Below are 16,986 nucleotides of genomic sequence, written 5' to 3' on the forward strand. Positions count from 1 at the left end.
ACCATGATATCTCATTATGGTATCTAATTATTCCAAAATACGGAAAAATCCGATATCCAAAATACCTCTGGTCCCAAGCATTTTGGATAAGGGATACTCAACCTGTATTGTGTTCATTAGGTCAAGCTTGATCATATCTCACTTGTTTGTTTTTCTATCTGACAGCCCCGGCCAGCGCGACCTGACGCGGCGGCTGCTACTATGGCAACCCGAAGCACGGACGTGTGACGTCATCCGTAGCGGACCCCGGAAGTCCAGGGAGCGCAGCGGAGACGGAGTGGCTGGAGGCGTCCGTCCTCATCACACTTGGCGGGTCTTCTCACGGTATATAAGGTAAGCTCACTGCACCCATCACATACACCTTGAAAAAGGGGCTACGGGCCCCGAAACATCGGTCACAGTTTGTATTTTGTGATGTTTTAATACACATCTTTATTACTACTTTGAAGTCCTGGAGTGCCGCCGATCTTTCTTCATCTATATATATATATATATATATATATATATATATACATCAGTATCACTGGCAGTATAATGGCAGATACCGGATGCACGTCTAACACCAGCATAGTTGTTATGGCCTCATGACAAAACAAGATTTATCCTGCACCAGACTAGATATAATTAGTTGATTCAATAAACAAAAAACCAACTGAGAAGAAGAACCAATTAAGCCCCCATGGGCAGCTATTCTAACGTTGGAGGTGCTCCTAGGAATTATGTACCTGATACACATTAATTTAGTGGATGTGGAAGAGCCCACATCTCACCAAAAGAAAAGAAATTCCTTTGTTTGGAGCACTCTTTTAAATAATCTATGTGAATGAAAAATTGAATTTATTAACACTTAACTTTTATTATTCCTTACTTGACTAAAATTTGAAAGGGGTATAGTATATACATCAATTAATAAATCCCTTTATAAACAGTGGTAAAATATAAATGAGAGCAATTACAGTAATTTATTATATAATAATGTAATTGCTCAAATAGAAAGAATTAATTAACAATGATAGTAATCTATCAGACCATTCAGGTAAACAGCAGTAGTGATATTTTATACTCTCATATAGTCAGAGGATTCATGACCATTCAGATATCACAAGTTAGTTCAGACTAATTATATGCGTCTGAGTTTCATCAAGCGGTATAAATAATTCTGAGTGAATTCATTGGATCAGCTTCTCCCCACACCTCAATCAAGCTTGTACACAAAAGGACTGATCCTTTATCATAGAGCAGAAATGCTATCCATAGTTGTGTTTAGAAAGTAAAAAGTAAAAGATAACATTTTGACTTCCTGATATATATTGTATCACAATTATATGGAGCAGATATTAGATGCATGAATAGCCACCTTGTATTGGGGCCACATTCCAGTCCCTGTGTAACAAAATCATGTGAATCAATAAACATTCAAAACCATTTAAGATGAAAGGGGTGTGCATTACAAATCCTGTAAAAAATGATCCATAATCTGGAAGTACATTGCTTCATAGACAATAATTGTGTTATGGTATAACAAATAAGGAGGGGAGGGGGAAGAAAAAGAGAGAGAGAGAGAGAGAGAGAGAGAGAGAGAGAGAAAACAAACAAAACAGAAGGTAGACACTCTAGTCAACTGATCCCATCTGCTGTCTGACCTCATCCAAGAGCGGAGGAAAGATGAGAGTGGGGCCGTCGACTGTGCCGTGGAAATAAGAAAACAGGCACACTGGCTAAAGACCCCGTCGTGGTGTTAGATAGGCCCTGATGCTAACGAGCCTTGCAGGGTCTAAATGCGCCACTTGAGCCCGAGCCAGGGGCCGAAATGAAGAGAAAAGAAAAGAGAAAAAAAGTAATAAATAAGTAAGGAAATAAATTAACCAATTGTACTCTCAACAGAAATTATGAGTGATAAGATCAATATATCTCTTTTTGTTCTTTAAAGCAGGGTTTTAGATTTGAACTGCAAATCCTCATGTCCAAATTGCTCCTAAATTAGTAAGGCTGATATCAATATCTATCATTGTAAGCACGGGCTGATTGGTATCTCCACTGGCGTGCGCAGCACATTTTATTAGGGGGTGCACCGTCGGAGGGGTGTGTCTAGCACCGCCTTTGGGCGTGTTTAGCACCATCTATTGATGGTCAACGCATATAAAATATCCACCTTTGTACCAATCCTAATAAAGCAGATACATTGTCAGATGTTGTGGTATGCACCAAACACCCCTGATGGCACTTGCTGCAATTACACTGCTCCTCCTCAGCCTGGTCTGGCTCCCCCTCTCTTTCGCCTGCAAGCTGCAGCAGCTTACTTAAAGGTCAGTAACTAAACTGACAGTCGCAGACTGGTATTGCTGCCGCTGCTGGAAAAATGAGTGACGTGTCAATTCTGCTGCCATCCGCCTGCCAGTATTGAATTTGTCTTCCTAAGAGGAATGCTGGCTGCATGCTGATCCTCATCAGTGGCTGGCGTTGGCATAGAATAGAAGGAGAGAGGTGTGTATGTGGCGGGTGTGACGGGTGGGCGTGCGAGCAGCATGACGTAATCACATTACATCACGCTGTTTTTGTACATCGTGGTGGAGCTGGGAATTTGAAAGACGTTGGCAGTGGCACTCTCGATTAACCCAGGCGCCCGGTTAGTAATACAGGGTGCAGCGCAGAGGAGACAGTAATCAGCCTGTTCAGCGATCGCTGCATCAGGCATGTGAGATCGGGGTGCCGGACATTAGGGGGTGCCTGTGCGCACCAGGCACCCCCCCTGCGCACACCTATGGGTATCTCTGATATTAGTATAACCGCCTTGGTTGCACCTTGCTAATTGCCATATTTTTCAAAGAGGTGTGTACCTATTATAGGAAAAACCATACATAGGAAATACCTGACAATATTGGCTGAAAAAAAGGATAGTAGGCACTCCAGTTCACTAATCCCATCTGCTGTCTGGCCTCATCAAATAGAGCGGAGGACAGATGAGAGTGGGATCGTGGGCTGTGCCATGAAAAGAAGAAAAACCTTGCAGGGCCCTATGCACGGTCTCCTCACTGCAGGGGGAGCCGTGATCAGCGGCAGCAGCTTTCAGTAATCAAGCGGTTTGGATCAACTGACCGAGGCTGGCAGCGGGGAAACCGTGACCAGCAGCAGTAGCTCCTAACGATCAAGCGGCTGGGATCCACGGACCGCCGCCAGCAGCGGTGAGGTACAGTGAATCACGCCTCAGAGACAACGATCCGGTACTCCCCATATTCCCTGTCTTCTCCCTCTGCTTTTTTCACGGACGGACATTTGGTATCCGGTGGCGCATCCGGACCCTGCAAGGCTAATTAGCATCAGGGCCCGCCTAACACCACATACGGGTTCTCAAGGTACCCTCCGTTTTTCTTCTTTTCATGGCACAGCCCACGATCCCACTCTCATCTGTCCTCCGCTCTATTTGATGAGGCCAGACAGCAGATGGGATTAGTGAACTGGAGTGCCTACTATCCTTTTTTTCAGCCAATATTGTCAGGTATTTCCTATGTATGGTTTTTCCTATAATAGGTACACACCTCTTTGAAAAATATGGCAATTAGCAAGGTGCAACCAAGGCGGTTATACTAATATCAGAGATACCAATCAGCCCGTGCTCACAAGGATAGATATTGATATCAGCCTTACTAATTTAGGAGCAATTTGGACATGAGGATTTGCAGTTCAAATCTAAAACCCTGCTTTAAAGAACAAAAAGAGATATATTGATCTTATCACTCATAATTTCTGTTGAGAGTACAATTGGTTAATTTATTTCCTTACTTATTTATTACTTTTTTTCTCTTTTCTTTTCTCTTCATTTCGGCCCCTGGCTCGGGCTCAAGTGGCGCATTTAGACCCTGCAAGGCTCGTTAGCATCAGGGCCTATCTAACACCACGACGGGGTCTTTAGCCAGTGTGCCTGTTTTCTTATTTCCACGGCACAGTCAACGGCCCCACTCTCATCTTTCCTCCGCTCTTGGATGAGGTCAGACAGCAGATGGGATCAGTTGACTAGAGTGTCTACCTTCTGTTTTGTTTGTTTTCTCTCTCTCTCTCTCTCTCTCTCTCTTTTTCTTCCCCCTCCCCTCCTTATTTGTTATACCATAACACAATTATTGTCTATGAAGCAATGTACTTCCAGATTATGGATCATTTTTTACAGGATTTGTAATGCACACCCCTTTCATCTTAAATGGTTTTGAATGTTTATTGATTCACATGATTTTGTTACACAGGGACTGGAATGTGGCCCCAATACAAGGTGGCTATTCATGCATCTAATATCTGCTCCATATAATTGTGATACAATATATATCAGGAAGTCAAAATGTTATCTTTTACTTTTTACTTTCTAAACACAACTATGGATAGCATTTCTGCTCTATGATAAAGGATCAGTCCTTTTGTGTACAAGCTTGATTGAGGTGTGGGGAGAAGCTGATCCAATGAATTCACTCAGAATTATTTATACCGCTTGATGAAACTCAGACGCATATAATTAGTCTGAACTAACTTGTGATATCTGAATGGTCATGAATCCTCTGACTATATGAGAGTATAAAATATCACTACTGCTGTTTACCTGAATGGTCTGATAGATTACTATCATTGTTAATTAATTCTTTCTATTTGAGCAATTACATTATTATATAATAAATTACTGTAATTGCTCTCATTTATATTTTACCACTGTTTATAAAGGGATTTATTAATTGATGTATATATTATACCCCTTTCAAATTTTAGTCAAGTAAGGAATAATAAAAGTTAAGTGTTAATAAATTAAATTTTTCATTCACATAGATTATTTAAAAGAGTGCTCCAAACAAAGGAATTTCTTTTCTTTTGGTGAGTTGTTATGGCCTCAGTAATCCACTTTGCGACAGGGTTTATATACCGTATTTGCCGGCGTATAAGACGACTGGGCGTATAAGACGACCCCCAACATTTCCACTCAAAATATAGAGTTTGTTATATACTCACCGTATAAGACTACCCCCTCTTCCACACACCTTCCACACACCAAATAAAACTTAAAAGAACATCAGACTACAACTTTAAGTTTAAAACTTGCATCATATTTCTTTCTTTTTGCTGTTGCCGTGATAGGGTTGATAGGGGTTTGACTGCTGGACATTTTCTATGCTGTATTGTACTGTATTGTACTGTACAATGGTGCAGTATTGTGGTTGGCTGTTGGCTGTATACAAAGCCTGATTGGATTGGTCCCTGCTTCCTGTCTACCCTCCCTGTCTCCCTGTCACTAGCAGCAGTCTATTAATACCAAGTGACATTACTATATTATGACCGCAAGGGGCGGGCCGGAGCGACGCTGCTTCCCGAGCAGAACGGGCCGGTCACGCCGAAAAGGCTGGCACCCCTATATCGCCGCAGCCACGCTGATGACCCGCCACGGCCGCAGTGCATCGGGAGGCACTGCGGCGTATAAGACGACCCCCGGCGTATAAGACGACCCCCGGCGTATAAGACGACCCCCCACTAGGTGGCATGTTTTGCAGGGCTAAAAAGTCGTCTTATACGCCGGCAAATACGGTATATATATGTATATATATACGGCAGTATCACTGGACATATACGGCAGTATCACTTGAATTATACAGCAGTATCACTGGATTTATACGCCAGTACCACTGGAATTATACTGCAGTATCACTGGAATTATATGGCAGTATCACTGGATTTATACACCAGTACCAGTGGAATTATACGACAGGATCAATGGATTTATACGCTAGTACCACTGGAATTATACGGCAGGATCGCTGGAATTATACGGCAGTACCACTGGATTTATATGGCAGTACCACGGGACATATACGGCAGTATCACTGGACTGGATTTATACGCCAGTACCACTAGAATTATACAGCAGGATTACTGGAATTATACGACAGTACCACAGGACATATATGGCAGTATCACTGGACTGGATTTATACTCCAGTACCACTGGATTTATAAGGCAGGATCACTGGAATTATACGGCAGGATCACTGAAATTTTACGGCAGGATCACTGGATTTATATGCCAGTAGCACTGGAATTATACGGCAGGATCACTGGAATTATACGGCAGTACCACTGGATTTACACGGCAGTACCACTGGACATATATGGCAGTATCACTGGACTGGATTTATAGGCCAGTACCACTGGACATATACGGCAGGATCACTGGAATTATACTGCAGGATCATTGTAATTATACAGCAGGATCACTGGATTTATACGCCAGTACCACTGGAATTATACGGCAGTACCACTGGATTTATATGGCAGTACCACTGGACATATACGGCAGTACCACTGGACATATACCTCAGTATCACTGGACTGGACTTTTACGCCAGTGCCACTGGAATTATAGGGCAGTATCACTGGACTGGATTTATACGCCAGTACCACTGGAATTATACAGCAGGATCACTGGAATTATACGGCAGTACCACTGGACATATACGGCAGTATCACTGGACTGGATTTATACGCCAGTACCACTGGAATTATACGGCAGTATCACTGGAATTATACGGCAGGATCACTGGAATTATACGGCGGGATCACTGGAATTATTCGGCAGGATCACTGGATTTATACGCCAGTACCACTGGAATTATACAGCAGGATTACTGGAATTATATGTCAGTACCACTGGAGTTATACGGCAGTACCACCGGACATATATGGCAGTATCACTGGAATTATAAGACAGAATCACTGGAATTATACGGCAGGATCACTGAAATTATACGGCAGGATCACTGGATTTATATGCCAGTAGCACTGGAATTATACAGCAGGATTACTGGAATTATATGTCAGTACCACTGGAATTATACGGCAGTATCACTGGAATTATACGGCAGGATCACTGGAATTATACGGCGGGATCACTGGAATTATTCGGCAGGATCACTGGATTTATACGCCAGTACCACTGGAATTATACAGCAGGATTACTGGAATTATATGTCAGTACCACTGGAGTTATACGGCAGTACCACCGGACATATATGGCAGTATCACTGGAATTATAAGGCAGAATCACTGGAATTATACGGCAGGATCACTGAAATTATACGGCAGTACCACTGGATTTATACGGCAGTACCACTGGACATATATGGCAGTATCACTGGACTGGATTTATAGGCCAGTACCACTGGACATATACGACAGGATCACTGGAATTATACGGCAGGATCATTGTAATTATACAGCAGGATCACTGGATTTATACGCCAGTGCCACTGGAATTATACGGCAGTACCACTGGATTTATACGGCAGTACCACTGGACATATGCGGCAGTACCACTGGACATATACCTCAGTATCACTGGACTGGACTTTTACGCCAGTGCCACTGGAATTATACGTCACGATCACTGGATTTATACTTCAGTTCCACTTAAGTTATACGGCAGTACCACTGGACATATACGGCAGTATCACTGGACTGGATTTATACGCCAGTACCACTGGAATTATACGGCAGGATCACTGGAATTATACGGCAGTACCACTGGACATATACGGCAGTATCACTGGACTGGATTTATACGCCAGTACCACTGGAATTATCCGGCAGGATCACTGGAATTATACGGCAGGATCACTGGAATTATTCGGCAGGATCACTGGATTTATACGCCAGTACCACTGGAATTATACAGCAGGATTACTGGAATTATATGTCAGTACCACTGGAGTTATACGGTAGTACCACCGGACATATATGGCAGTATCACTGGACTGGACTTATACGCCAGTACCACTGGAATTATAAGGCAGGATCACTGGAATTATACGGCAGGATCACTGGAATTATACGGCAGTACCACTGGATTTATACGGAAGTACCACTGGACATATATGGCAGTATCACTGGACTGGATTTATAGGCCAGTACCACTGGACATATACGGCAGGATCACTGAAGTTATACGTCAGGATCATTGGAATTATACTGCAGGATCACTGGACTTATACGCCAGTACCACTGGAATTATACGGCAATACCACTGGATTTATACGGCAGTACCACTGGACATATACCTCAGTATCACTGGACTGGACTTTTGCGCCAGTGCCACTGGAATTATACTGCACGATCACTGAATTTATACTTCAGTTCCACTGAAGTTATACGGCAGTAGCACTGGACATATATACGGCAGTATCATTGGACTGGATTTATACGCCAGTACCACTGGAATTATATGGCAGGATCACTGAAATTATATGGCAGGATCACTGAAATTATACGACAGGATCACTGGAATTATACGGCAATACCACTGGAGTTATACGGCAGTACCACTGGACATATACGGCAGTATCACTGGACTGGATTTATACGCCAGTACCACTGGATTTATACAGCAGGATCACTGAAATTATACGGCAGGATCACTGAAATTATACGGCAGGATCACTGAAATTATACGGCAGGATCACTGGATTTATACGGCAGGATCACTGGATTTATACGGCAGGATCACTGGAATTATACGGCAGGATCACTGGAATTATATGGCAGGATTACTGGATTTATACGACATTACCACTGGAATTATACTGCAGGATCACTGGATTTATACGCCAGTACCACTGGAATTATACGGCAGAACCATTGGACTTATACAGCAGTATCACTGGACATATCCGGCAGTATCAGTGGACTGGACTTATACGCCAGTGCCACTGGAATTATATGGCAGGATCACTGAAATTATATGGCAGGATCACTGAAATTATACGGCAGGATCACTGAAATTATACGGCAGGATCACTGGAATTATACGGCAATACCACTGGAGTTATACGGCAGTACCACTGGACATATACGGCAGTATCACTGGACTGGACTTATAAGCCAGTACCACTGGATTTATACAGCAGGATCACTGAAATTATACGTCAGGATCACTGAAATTATACGGCAGGATCCCTGGATTTATACGGCAGGATCACTGGATTTATACGGCAGGATCACTAGAATTATATGGCAGGATTACTGGATTTATACGACATTACCACTGGAATTATACTGCAGGATCACTGGATTTATACGCCTGTACCACTGGAATTATACGGCAGAACCATTGGCTTTATACAGCAGTATCACTGGACATATCCGGCAGTATCAGTGGACTGGATTTATACGCCAGTGCCACTGGAATTATACGGCAGGATCACTGGAATTATACTGCAGGATCACTTGATTTATACGGCAGTACCGCTAGACATATACGGCAGTATCAATGGACATATACGGCAGTATCACTAGACATATACGGCAGTACCACTGGACGTATACAGCAGCACAGGGACCCACCACTGGACTGATGCAGCACAACACAGCACCACTGGACTGGACTTATGCAGCAGCATTGGACATATGGCAGCAAAGGACACAACCACTGTGACTGGACTGATGCAGCACAAGACACCACCACTGAACTGATGCAGGACACTGAGGACGGAGACACGTCCTCTCTCTACACTCTCCAATGCCGGAGTGAAAATGGCGGCGACTTATATGGATTCCAAATCCCGCGAGAATCAGACAGCGGGATGATGAGATTTTGCCTCGTTCTGGTTTCCGAGTCAGGCGGGGTGACGTTCGGGCGGGTTTGGTTCTCTGAGAACCGAACCCGCTCATCTCTAAAAAAAGAATGCACTTTTTTGAGACTTTTAAATTAACTTATGTTTATAAAAAAAACACAAACACATTTTTGCGAAAACTACTTTACTTAAACACAAAAATTTAGAAACAAATTCCAACAAAATAATCAGAGAAAAAATATACAAAGATGGGACAAAAAACAAAAAGCAATTATTTGGAGGAGGAAGCCCTTGAATGCTTGCTACACCTCCGCCCCCGCCTCTCGACACTACGTCTTGGGAGGAATCACTGACGAGGTACTATATGTGCTGGAGTGGAGGGAGGTGGCCGTTGAGGTAGTTGGCCCTTCACGCCCAGCCCTTTGTGCTGCCAGGTCCCTCTGCCGGGCCACAATTGCCTGTGTTTGTTCCCGGATGGCCTGTGTGTATTCCCATGTCACCTGCAGTTGATCCAGGGCCACCTGTGACAGCTCCTGTGTTGCGTGGGTCAATTCCTGCAGGTGACTATTTATTTTGCAGGTCATCCGGGTGCGGGTGCCCTGTGCCACCGCCGCTGTCCTGTTCTGCCGCCGCATTAGCTTCCCAATATAGTCCAGTTGGCTTGTCTGAATATCCATGAAGGCCAGCTGGTACTCTCGAAAATGATGTAGGGACATTGAGAGTTTGTCCATACTGGGAACAATGGCCTATGTGCTGGGAGGTGGTGGTTGCGGCTGCGGTAGTGGTGGCACATGCGGTGTAGGCTCCACAGGAGTGAGGGTGGTGGTGGTGTTGTCCTCCCTCTCTGTCCCCGATGAATATGCCACCAGCCCTGGAAGTGGCATGCCAATAGGTGCTGGTGACAGGGGAGCAGCGGTGCTGACAACACATGATAAGGACCAGCAAAGGAAACAAAAAGAAAAAAAAGACACTTGTAATGGAGAATAAATACAACATACACTAATTTAGAACACCTACCAATGCACATGCTTAAAAAAACATGCTAGCTGATAAAAAAATGCTGCAGAACTGTGCAATGAGTGTAATGCGTGTGTGTGTGTGTGTGTGTGTGTGTGTGTGTGTGTGTGTGTGTGTGTCTGTGTTTTTTGGAACCACACTTACCATCCTCCTCTGTGTCTCTTGATTCCGCCTCTTTGGTGTAGCTGTACACTAGTGCACAACAGCTGTGGTGAAAAAATACAAACATATTTAGTCATGTGAGACAGGTATTAGTACTGTACTCTAAAAAAAAACATTTTTCATGATTCATTCTACAGTTAAAATGAAACCTTATGTAATGAAGAAATTGGCTTCCCAACACAAAACAGACTGGTTGGTGTGTTTGAATCCGTACATAGCACACATTACCAAATGAGCCGTACTTACTCTGCTCAGGATGGCACACGGTCATACTTTAGTAAACATAAAATTTACACTAATTACATACACAAACTTTAAACCTCTTCAGGGATAGCGCCACTTATTTACCAAATGAAAACATTTATGCGTACTTTAAAAGTATTAATACTAATTATTTTGAACAACATGGTCACTTTTAATATAGTTTAAATTCACGTTATATGACAAAAAATGTTTGTAATATTTTAACCAAAAAAATGATGTGAAATATATAAATGTATTTGTAAAGAGGGCAAAAATAATCACATATGCCACTGGTTTGAGTTGTTACAGTTAAAAGGGTAAACATTTTCAGTTATTCACCAGGACGAGATGGGGGTGCTGGCAGGGGCTGGCTGGCAACTTTTAGCCTGGGGGGCAAGCCCAGAGTAATGGCCCATAAGTCATGGCGCCATCTTAAATGGAGTTTTTTTAGGCCTGGTGTAAATTATCCCAAAGATACTTTATTATAAAGTTGTCAGTGCGGCCGCGGCTTCAGCAAAGCTGTGTAGTGCAGGGGTGGCCAACCAGTCAGTGGCAAAGAGCCAGAAAAGATCTGTAGTCCAGGGTAAGAGCCATAGCAAAAATGGGGGCGTGGCATGGTTGTTACCATTTTTATGCGAACACCTTTCGGTTTGTCGTTTGTAGGAGTATGAACTTGTGTCATAACCCCATTTTTAGTCATGTTGTACAGTGCCACATACAAATAAAGCCCCTGTACAGTGCCACATACATATAAAAACACCAAAAAATGGGTGCCTCCACAGTGCCAAATACATATATGCCCCCACAGTGCCAGATACATATATGTCCCCGCAGTGCCAGATACATATATTCCTCCACAGTGCCAGATACATATATGCCCCCACAGTGCCAGATACATATATGTCCCCATAGTGCCAGATATGCCCCCACTGCCAGATACACATCTCCCCAGTGCCAGATATGCCCCCAGTGTAAGATACACATATCCCCCCAGTGCCAGATACACATGTCCCCCCAGTGCCAGATATACCCACAGTGCCAGATACACATGTCCCCCCAGTGCCAGATATGCCTCCAGTGCCAAATATGCCCCCAGTGCCAGATATGCCCCCACTGCTAGCTACACGTCTCCCCAGTGCCAGATATGCCCCCAGTGCCAAATATGCCGCCACTGCTAGATACACGTCCCCCCCAGTGCCAGATACACATGTCCCCCCAGTGCCAGATATGCCTCCAGTGCCAAATATGCCCCCACTGTCAGCTACACGTCTCTCCAGTGCCAGATATGCCCACACTGCCAGTTACACATCTCTCCAGTGCCAGATATGCCCCCAGTGCCAGATACATGTCCCCCTCAGTGCCAGATATGCCCCCAGTGCCAGAAACACATGTCCCACCAGTACCAGATATGCCCCAAGTGCCAGATACACATCCCCCCAGTGCCAGATATGCCCCCAGTGCCAGAAACACATATCCCCCCAGTGCCAGATATGCCCCCAGTGCCAGATATGCCCCCAGTGCCAGATACACGTCCCCCTAGTGCCAGATATGCCCCCAGTGTAAGATACACATGTCCCCACACTGCGCCCCCCCAAGTGCTGCTCACCGCCGTGCTGCTGCTCTGCTCAGTCTGCTGATTGTGAGGGGAGGAGAGCGCAGCATGCGCCACTCCTGCCCCTCAGTCTCCACTCTCCGGCGGTGTTGATTCTCTCTAATTAGGCGCCGGTCCATGAGCCAATCAGAGTTCGCAGACCGGCAGCTAAGACTCCTGATTGGCTGCTGGTCCGCAAGCTCTGATTGGCTCACGGGCCGGCGCTGGACACTGCAGACTAGGGCAGCGGGAGCTTACGAGCCGCATGTGGAGATAGAAAGAGCCGCGTGCGGCTCGAGAGCCGCGGGTTGGCCACCGCTGGTGTAGTGGAAGGTGGCGACCGGCCTGTGACCCTTGGCAGTAGTGTGGCCCGGGGGGCACATGGCACCCTGCACCCCGGGCCAGCCTGCCTTTGGACGCTGGACGGCAGGGGTGGATTGGCCATAGTGAAGATTTCTTGTAGGCCGACATGTCTGCGGGGCCTGTTTTGTATGTTATGTGGCCCACCCCCACATGACAGGCAGCCCACCGCACTCAGTACACTGCATTGTCCCCATTCATTCTGTTATTCCATCTCTGCAGTACGGCAACTCTGCCATCCAGCGATGCTGTGATGGCTACAAGGTATGTTATACCTCTTGTGCTGCCCATGTCGGGCCATTGCTACAAAAGTTTACAGGGCCACTTTTATTTCCCAATCCGCCCCTGGTCTGCAGCAAAATATACAAGAAAGGCTGCATTTACTTAAAATTAAGCCCTATGAGGATCCCTTATCAGACCATACCCCCATTAGGACTGCTTCCATAAATTTCCCAGGCTGGTTTTTCATCCCAATCCATCCCTGTGCATGTGTGTTGAGTTTGCATGCTCATGTAGGCCTATAAGTGTGTGTTTCACCACAGAGGTGCTAATATCATTAAAAATGTTTAAGTAATAACAGACATTCCAGACTTTCATAGCATATCTCTTAATGGGCCCAGACACTTAACACAGTCATATGAATTTTATTTTAGTGGGCAGCATTTGCCAAAAGACAACAGCCAAGGTGGAGATGATAATGGTAAACTATTATAGATTATAGTGATTTTCTGTTTGCAGTGGAAGGTGAATTTGGGCTTGCAGTTCTGACCCGTTTCGCTGACGCTATGGAGGGTATTCAATTAGCTCTGACAATTTTGGAGCTATCGAATCCCCCCCCCCCCCCCCCCGCACGTATTCAACTGCGGGTCTTTCTTTTTAGCGAAAAGGCATTGGCGAAAAATGACTCAAAATCTGCAAAAATGTCCTGTGTTTTCGCTATCCCAGGTGTGAAAACAAATGGATTCGCCAATCCACAAGTTTTTCACTCCTGGCAAAGTTTTCACCTATGTGAAAAAATGGCCCTGCTATTGAATAGGGCAAATCCCCATTCACCCCAAAAAAATTGCGAAAAGTGACTTTTTTCGCCTAGGTGAAAAAAAAGGCCCTAATTGAATAGTTTCATAGGGGGATGTTGTAAATTCAATATGCTGAGAAACTTTTCTGCTATTTAGACTCTTTTTACTTGGATAATATACTTTATTTATAAAGTGGCATCATATTATACAATGTCGTGCATTTATGGTATCAATTCAAACAAGTTGTATATAGTGACATGAAGCAGAAAGTAAGGATGGAACATCTCAAATGAGTTTACAACAATAATACAAGTTACTGTAACATTCAATCCTAACTAAACACATTAACCGTGTAAAAGAAGAAAAACTCAGTTGTTCTAAGTATTTCTGTTCATGGTTTAATTACTGTATAGCACACAGACTGAAAGGAAGCTGATGTTCATATCAATCACCGCTTACTGTAAAGAGACCCTTTAGGAATGCAAGTAACGCATTATGGAGAAAGTGGTTCTCAGTAGCCGCAGAAAGACAGGTGCTAATCTGCCTAGCAACACTTCCTGCCATAGGGCTATATCTGCCTGAAAGCAGACAGGTTTGTCACAGGGAATCATGGGTGCACGCACAGGACAAATCTAGTGTATGTGACCCTTTCCACTATTAATGTATGAGTGTGACACTTTCTCTTACTTTTGTCACTATCATACTTGTCGGTCCCTTACATATAATTCCAAAAATATCTCAGATAAGAACTATTTTTTGTCCTTGTAAGAAAGAGACAGACAACAAAACCCAGTTCTGGCGTGCAATTTGCAAGGACTGCTGCCAATTAATCAAAGAGCACAGCTAACTAATAGGTGTTCTTTTTTCATCTAATCAACAAAGCTATCCACTGATTTTTATGTTTATTGATGTTTTTCAGGGAAGCTAATTTACTTTACTCCCTGAAGTGTAACTGTCTCTCTTTGGGCGGCAGGTCAGAGCTGGAATTATGATTGTCCAAAGCTTAGAGAGAACTTGGCAATTGCTCTCATTTGAACCTATATTTATAATTAATTACTTCAATAGATCTTAATAACGCAGCCAGGCTTCTGTATCCAGAGTACCAAATTAAATTCTGCGTGTCTATAATGACATTACCGAGAAGAAGCATATTGCCCGGTCGATGTTTATTCAGTATGTACTAATAAGCGTATCACATGTGTTGCTCTCAAATTAAAATGGAGTTAACCCTTGAAATGTTATCAGTAGCTGCAGTGTATTGTACCCTGATTCATCATAAACAAAGGCAAAATGACTCATATAACAGACAATTGGGGGGGAGGGGGAGCTCAATCAGCCCCGAAAAATTTTTGGAAGAATTTTTTTTTGTTTTTTACATCAGTTTTTTGCTGATCGTTTTGATCGGCAATTCAATTGTAACCCGTTTTTTTCTCCAGAACAGTATCCAGTTTAAACAGATAGGATCCGGGATAGGTTCCCAGACCTATCTGTTTTTGCAAAAACAGGGCACTTATCGGGTATTTTTCAGGACCCCAGTGGGACCCAAAAAAAAGCCCTGATAAGTGCCACCGTCCAGATACCTTCGGGGCTAATTGGATAGCCCCAGGAGATCAATTAGCCTATTGAATTTCCCCCTTAATCTCCAAATTTCTGTTTTTCAGCATTGACCTATCTCTCTATTGCATCTTGGTTAAAAAATAAATATAATAAAGTATTTTGGTTGAGCTACACCAGGAACAGTCACAATGGATTAGAACAAAAAGCTTTCCACTTGCAGATTAAGGCGTCTATTTACTAAGCGAGATAAAGTGGATGGAGATAAAGTCCTAGCCAATCAGCTCCCTTAGTCCTTTAGTGGTATAGATATACAGTATAAAAAAAAGATAGTGTACACCAGCGCTGGCTGTATTATAAAAATCACATTTAGATTAAAAAGTGAAATTATTCACAGGACGGTAGGTATTAAAAAGTGAATCATAAATTTAATACATACAATCAATAAAAAAGAACAATTAAAATATTGTCACAGTGCTAATTAGCAATGTAAAATTGTTGAAAAAATTACACATTCATTTGACTCCTATTAATAGCAATATCATACCCTGGTTAGGACATTCTCTGGAAACATGTACACATGGGATTGTCGGAGGGAATTTGATGTGCAACCGAAAGAGTCAATTGGTTCCCCAGCTTTATCCAGGCAATGGGCAGTAGCTTGTAATAGGGAATGGCACCGGTTCCTCTGTGAATGCTGGTTAGTCCAGAGAAAGATGCAGTCCAGTTATATACCAGGATGAATGATGGGAGTCCAAATGATAATATCTGTGTCCTCCAGGCTCAACGCGTTTCGCTGGTACAAACAACCCAGCTTCTTCAGGATATGTTTCCAGAGAATTATTTACTTTTTAACACCTACCATCCTGTGAATAATTTCACTTTTTAATCTAAATGTGATTTTTTCTAATACAGCCAGCGCTGGTATACACTATCTGTGTTTGAAAAATGACAGTTAGGAGTTGATTGGCTGGTACTTTATCTCCGTCCAAGTCTTAGTAAATAGGTCCCTAGGAATATTACGGGTCTGTTATGATATGTCAGCATTCGTAATGTCATCATGAGAATGTTGACATGGGCATAATGTCGACCTGCAACGTGCTGACATTGCCCATGTCAACAATTGTCATGTCGACACTGATAAATTGTCGACATGATAAAATGTTGATATATTGTTCCCGGTGGTCCAGTGGTGACTCACCTGCTCCCAATAGCTGCAGCCACACCAGCAACGTTGTCCGACTTCTATTAGTCATGTGACTGCCACCTCTAGTCATCAGACGTAGTAGTGTTCCAGTGAGTACACTGGCACTATCCCTAACCTCCACCATCTTCCCACAGCCTAACCCTAGCCCTCCCCCTAGTGTCTAACCCTTCTGTCCTGCAGCCTAGCCCTAAAGTCGACATTCTGACAAGGGTCAATATTTACTAAAAAATCGAGTTTGTCCAATTTG

This window comes from Pseudophryne corroboree, chromosome 7 (genome assembly GCF_028390025.1).
Source record: "Pseudophryne corroboree isolate aPseCor3 chromosome 7, aPseCor3.hap2, whole genome shotgun sequence".
NCBI lineage: Eukaryota > Metazoa > Chordata > Amphibia > Anura > Myobatrachidae > Pseudophryne > Pseudophryne corroboree.